This window comes from Lacerta agilis, chromosome 4, assembly GCF_009819535.1.
Source record: "Lacerta agilis isolate rLacAgi1 chromosome 4, rLacAgi1.pri, whole genome shotgun sequence".
In the NCBI taxonomy this organism is placed as follows: Eukaryota; Metazoa; Chordata; class Lepidosauria; order Squamata; family Lacertidae; genus Lacerta; species Lacerta agilis.
Window position 1 is genome coordinate 89398971 of NC_046315.1, and position 6000 is coordinate 89404970.

Consider the following 6000-nt stretch of genomic DNA (forward strand, 5'->3'; position numbering starts at 1 on the left):
AACGTCTAAAAACAATCTCAGTACAGATATGGACTGGGAAAGAGCTCCACTTAAAAGGCCTATTGAAGGAAGAAGGACTTCAGTGGGCACCCAAATTCAACGGTAATGGTGCCTGCCTAAAATTTTAAGAGAGGGAATTCCAAAGGGTTGGTGCCATGATACTAAATGCCTGATTCTTATCTTGTGGAATGGACCTCTTGGAAAGAAGGAGCAAATAATGCCCATCATTATTTGCTACTGGAGCAAAAGGCTATCATGAATATCAATTGCTTGCGTCAGGCAAAAGGCATTTTCACCTACATATCTAAGGATCAATTTTAACATTACACGGAGGTGATTTTTGCATTCACCAAGCTCTCTTGGCATTCTTCCTAGCAGTAAACCGTGTGAACCTCATCCACAGCAATATCTCTAACGTGCATTAGAGAACAAAGGTCTCAGGCTTCTGTCTCATATGTTACATTAGTCACATGAATGTGGTTGTTGGGAGATGTTCCACAAGTGCAAAAGTTTTCCCAGTGTAACTCCTGCATCAGTCCTAATATACAAAGAGTGTATTGCAGCGCCTACTGTATGTGCATTAAAGGTAAAGGTAAAGGGACCCCTGACCGTTAGGTCCAATCGCGGACGACTCTGGGGTTGTGGCACTCATCTCGCTTTACTGGCCAAGGGAGCCGGCATACAGCTTCTGGGTGTAGCCAGCATGACTAAGCCGCTTCTGGCGAACCAGAGCAGCACACGGAAATGCCGTTTACCTTCCCGCTGGAGTGGTACCTATTTACCTACTTGTACATTGAGCTGCTTTTGAACTGCTAGGTTGGCAGGAGCAAGGACCGAGCAACGTCCCCGTCGCGGGGATTCGAACTGCCGACCTTCTGATCAGATTAGACTACAGCGCCAGCCCAAGGGTTCGAGAACAACAATCATGGAAAATGCATTATGGAGCTGAGAGTGGAGGAGAGATACTTTATGACAAAGTTACAGCAACTACTTATCAAGAAGAATGCTACAATCTGGAGGAGAGGAAGCTACAACGAGGAATACTAAGTTTAAAATTGAACATGAAGGAAATAACAGAAGAAGAAGAAGCAAAACTGAACATGAAGGAAATAATGGAAGAAGAAGAAACTGGATTGGGTGAATTTTGGGGGGGGGACCTGTGGGGGAGGGGAAAGGTAATGGGAAGGGTTGTGATGGACAGGAGGGGGGTGGGGTAAAGGATGAATTAAAGGGGATATGATAAAGGATGACCAAGGAACTCCGAAACCAGAGGGAAAACGGACTATGAGACTGGAAGAAACATTTAGGTATTTGTTAAAATGTGGTTTCTGTTTAATATTTGAAATTGGAATCAGAAGAAATATAGGCTACAGTATAACAAAGTTAAGTTAAGAGAGGATAAAAGAAGTTGAGATGTGGAATTTGATGTTTTGTTTGATAAGAATAAGATTTAAGATACGTTGATTATAATTGTAAGATTAAGATTAGATGTAAGAAAGCAGATTTTACAATGTTATAAAGTTACTAAAGAAGATTAGAAATGAACGCAAAAGAGAGGATGCGAGGAAGTCCCAAGTTTAGGATTATAAAGAGGATAAGGATGAGTAAATAAATGTTTTGTTTGTGTGTATTTTGTTTTGTAGTTTTTGTAGTGTTTGTATTTGTATTTTGTTTATGTTTATTACCAAAATCCAATAAATTTCTACTAATAAATAAATAAATAAATAAATAAATAAATATTAGACTACAGCGCCACCCGCATCCCTATGTGCATTACCCTAGAGTAATTTCTTTCTTTGGGGTCTGAAAACCAGGTAATTCTGCAGGTTGTGCCTGCCTTCTGCTCTTGCTTAAACCACCACATTTAAAATTACCTTTGTATTTTTGTAAATCGGAAAGAGCCACATTTTCCAAACATGACTGTGAAGCATTTGAGGCTAAGATGTACATAGCTCACAAAGTTGCTTTTTAAAGTGCATGTAAAAGCAGAGGAAGTGAACAATAGATAAAATAAAGCATGCAATTTTATATAATAACTACAAACAGGTGACAGGGTGCAGGACGCAATCTTATAGCAAAAGGAGCAACCCACCTTTAACCTTTGAAATCGCAGGTGTGTGGAAAATGTAAGGTTAAGTTAGCATTGGAATGGGAAGGCCACACAAACTTTAATTGTTTCAGATAAACTGCTACTACAGGGATGCAGTTTGGCACTTACGTTGTACAAACTTATATGAATACATTTATAATATTTCAGCTACGTATATCAGACAACAGCTATAGACAGTAACAATCAAAAGTTATTGTTTATATACTTCCTTCTTTTTGTGAGCTAATATGTTAGAGTCCTTCTGCACATTAGATGGAGTTAGCAGTACCTAATATTATCACTTGCTGTTTAAGTAGGGAACGCATTCAATAATATGAACTCCACCTGGAGTCTGAAGTGGTATGCTCCAGTAATCTATCACCACAGCTTACCAACTCTTTCCGCATAATATGTAAAATGGTTCTTCTACTGCATTTTCACAAATGATGACAGCACATGTTTCACACACTTTGTGCTGAAATTTAAAAAACAACAACCTGATATTTGAATGTGTAGGAAAGGTAACTTGAAAATCAAATGTGGATTTTAGCCAATAATGCTTTTATATTCATTTTACAGATATATAGCATTTAGGCTGCAATCCTACTATACTCATTTACCAGGAGTTAGTCGCATTGGACTCTGAATCTTAGTCACAGTCAGTCCTGTTTCAGGAAATGGTTAACAGCTGAGAGATTGACACGATTTCCAAAGGATGCTTACTTTTAATTTATTGCCCCATTTGATAAAGTATGCTGACAAATTAGTTTATACCAATGTGTTTGATCTGAGATGTGCAGGGTAAAAAGATTTGTTAAAATACATTTTTATATCTCTTCACAGGCATATGCATGTGCAGTTTATATACAACATAAGCTGTGCTTATTTCACAACATGAATGATCTCTCTCTCTCTCTCTCTCTCACACACACACACACACACACATACCCTTCCTATCCGATCTCCATCTTTTAACCGTGCTATCACTTGCAAGTAGGAATTTGTTTATGTGCATTTTTTGTGTACTTACAGTAGCACTAGAAATACCGCTAGGGGGATTGTTAAACCATTTTGTGTGTGGGAGAAAATTAAATTGAATTTCTGGAAGTAACTGTTAAGTTTGTGGGTGTTTCCCCCCCCCTTCCCTCTTCCCAGCGGTCATTAGCCAACTCCAAGCAAGCGCATCTTAAGAGCTCTCAATCACAGCTTTTGTAAGCAAACAGCAAACTCACTCTCACTCTCTCCAATACAATCTGTCTCTGGCCAGAGTCCTTTGGTCTTTTTAATTGCATTAACGTAACCTTTGAAGTACCTGCTTTTCCTCCAGTACCTGTTCCCCAGAGCTAGCTGAGCTAGCAAGCACCAGAGCAAACCAGAAGCATCTTCCTGGTTTTGGTTTGGAGACTGGCAGCATGGTGGTTGCTCGGTCTTGCTTTTCCATCTCCCATCGCTTTGATTATCTGTAAGCGAAGGCCGGAGAGAAGAGTTAGAGACTCTCACTGTTAGAAGGTGGAGGGTTTATTACAAGGAGGGTGAATTACATCATAATGTCATTATTTTCTATTTCACCAGGTGAAAGGATGCCAGATCTGGAAGGCATTGTTCACCTAAACAGAGGCGATTAAAGGAGCATCGGTTTCGAAATAAAAAGGAACATGTGGGCAAACTTCCCTGTCCCTTTTTAAAAGCGATGCTTCTGTTTCAAGAATCTTTTAAATCTGAAGAGCTCTCTTTCCCATAGCTAGGGCCTATGCAACAACAATAGTTTAGTGGGAATAAGAGAAATCCACAGCGGTTTGATCTACTTTTATAAATCCGGAATGTTCCTTTTGAATTCGAGAGATACCATAGGGGTTATTTTCAGGGTCCAAACAAATAAGACGGAAAGGACCCAAGTGGCATTAGGAAAATAGGTGGGGAGATGCAAAGGGGGGGGGGAGAAAAGAAACTTCAAGTGAATCTTTGGGGGGAAACCCCCAAGGCATTAGGAAAAAAATATGTGTTTTCCTGCCAAAGAAGGTTGTCAAATTCTTTTCTTTCTTTTTGTTGTTGTTTTTTTTAAATAGAAAGGCACGCTAAAAGGAAAATTCTTCACAGAATCTTAAAGAACTTCTTGACACAACAGCTGCAAAATCTATTTTCTAAACAAAGATTTATACATATTTATATGAGCTTAATCCTGATTTTTTTTTTTAATAAATCATTCTCAGAACTGCAGAGGTAAACTATATGTAAATACCTCAAGTAATAGGCTTGTAGTGCAAATCACATCATTTTATCTTCAATTTTGCATTCGTTTTTCTGGCTTAAAGGTGCATCAGAGATATGCATTTTAGCATATTCAGAACACGGGGCGTGAAATTAAATGTTTGACAGAGTGAGAAAAATATACAGACTTTGGAGATGCCTTAAAAATAGTAATTTATGCAGATCTAGAGAAGTGAAATCATTTGCAATGAAGTGACCCTCTCTCCAGGAATTTTTTGCTCACTGTTCTTCTCTAATCTCCTGCTGTATCTTCATTTTTCATTGAACTAGCCAGTTTGCTGCGAAGCAGTCTTGTAGATAAGGGAAGTGCTAAAAGAAGAAGAAAGAAGACGCTCACTGGGTCCGTTTCCATTGCACTTTTACCCAAGGCAATGGGCAGAATTTAACGGATTCCTTCCAACATATGTTTTTGCCAGATAAGTAAACAGTGTGTGTCGGAAATGAAAAAGCATTTGCAATTTAATGACATTACAGCTCTCAGCTTAGGCTGGCGTGCTGCGAGGCGAAAAGCAGAAAGAGAGAGGAGAGTAGAAAGAGAAAAAGAACAAAGTTCATCTTCCCTTTTGTGCATTTTTATCAAGGAAAATATTACTTCTTTCCCCCCCTCTTGTTCTCTTTTCTTTTTCTCTCTGCCTTTTTCCCCTTATTTTTTGTCTCACTCATTTCCATTTGCTTCTCCCTACCCCCCCCCTTCATCGTCCCCTGTTCATTTTTACCTCACGCTGCCCCACACCCATCGCCCCCTAACCCCCACCCACCCACTTCAAATTGTGGGGACTTTGCTCATCTGTTGGGGGCACTCGCTTTTCTTTTAAAAAATAATAATAAAATAAACGAAAAACTGAGGGAAAGCTCCTTATCCTACAATGCCTATATACGTCTGTCTATCTATCATATCCCCTTCCCTTGGTCGGGTTGTGGGCACCTCAGAGGCCCCGCCAACCCTCCAGCAGCAGCAACGGAGGAAGAAGAAAGGCCCCATTTGTGTCCCCCCTTTTTCCCCTCAGCTCTGTCTGCTGCTGAGGAGGGAGAGGAAGGCGCATGCATGGAACAAAATGGCGGGAAAGAAAGAGGGCAAACCCCCTCAGAGCCCGCTTGGCCCTTGCGGCCCTGGCTGAGGGCAAGGGGGGAAAGGCAGGGTAAATACCTCCCCTGGCAAAAGAGAGACAACATCCTGATTTTTCTTATCAGGAAGACCAAAATTTTAATAAGGAATGGGGGAAATTTATAATTTATCTGAAAAAAACCATTGCAAATAGCTAAAATCGTTAGTAGGGTTGGAATAACACTTGTAGTTTAATGGTGAATTTTGGACATAATGGAGATGTGAAAGCGCCCTGAGATCCCAGGTATAGGGCAGTATATTAATATTAATAATAATAATAATAGATTTGGGTCATTATAAAAGATGCAGGAGGAAATGACTAATAATAGGACCCACAAAGGGGAGGTGGGAAGTCCAGGAGATTCTTTGGAATCTGGTTTTCATGTTGCATGTTGGACATGTGATTGTAAAACTTTAAACTGAAGAACCAAATAAATAAATTTTCCAAAGGGGAAAAAAGAGAGGGAACTTCATGGCAGGGGAGTTTTGGTGGGAAAACTCTTTTTTGCAGAGTAGGCAAGGTGGCTTTTCATGGGAA

The 6000-nt window shown here is 39.9% G+C and overlaps 1 long non-coding RNA gene across 1 annotated transcript in view; it reads right to left on the minus strand.

Moving 5' to 3' along the window:
• The window catches only part of LOC117046102, a 22939-nt gene extending 19488 nt beyond the window's left edge, over positions 1-3451 (minus strand). The window contains exon 1 of the long non-coding RNA XR_004426516.1: positions 3402-3451. This is a non-coding gene — a long non-coding RNA (uncharacterized LOC117046102). The remainder of the gene's footprint in view (positions 1-3401) is intronic.
• Between the last annotated feature and the right edge of the window lie 2549 nt (positions 3452-6000).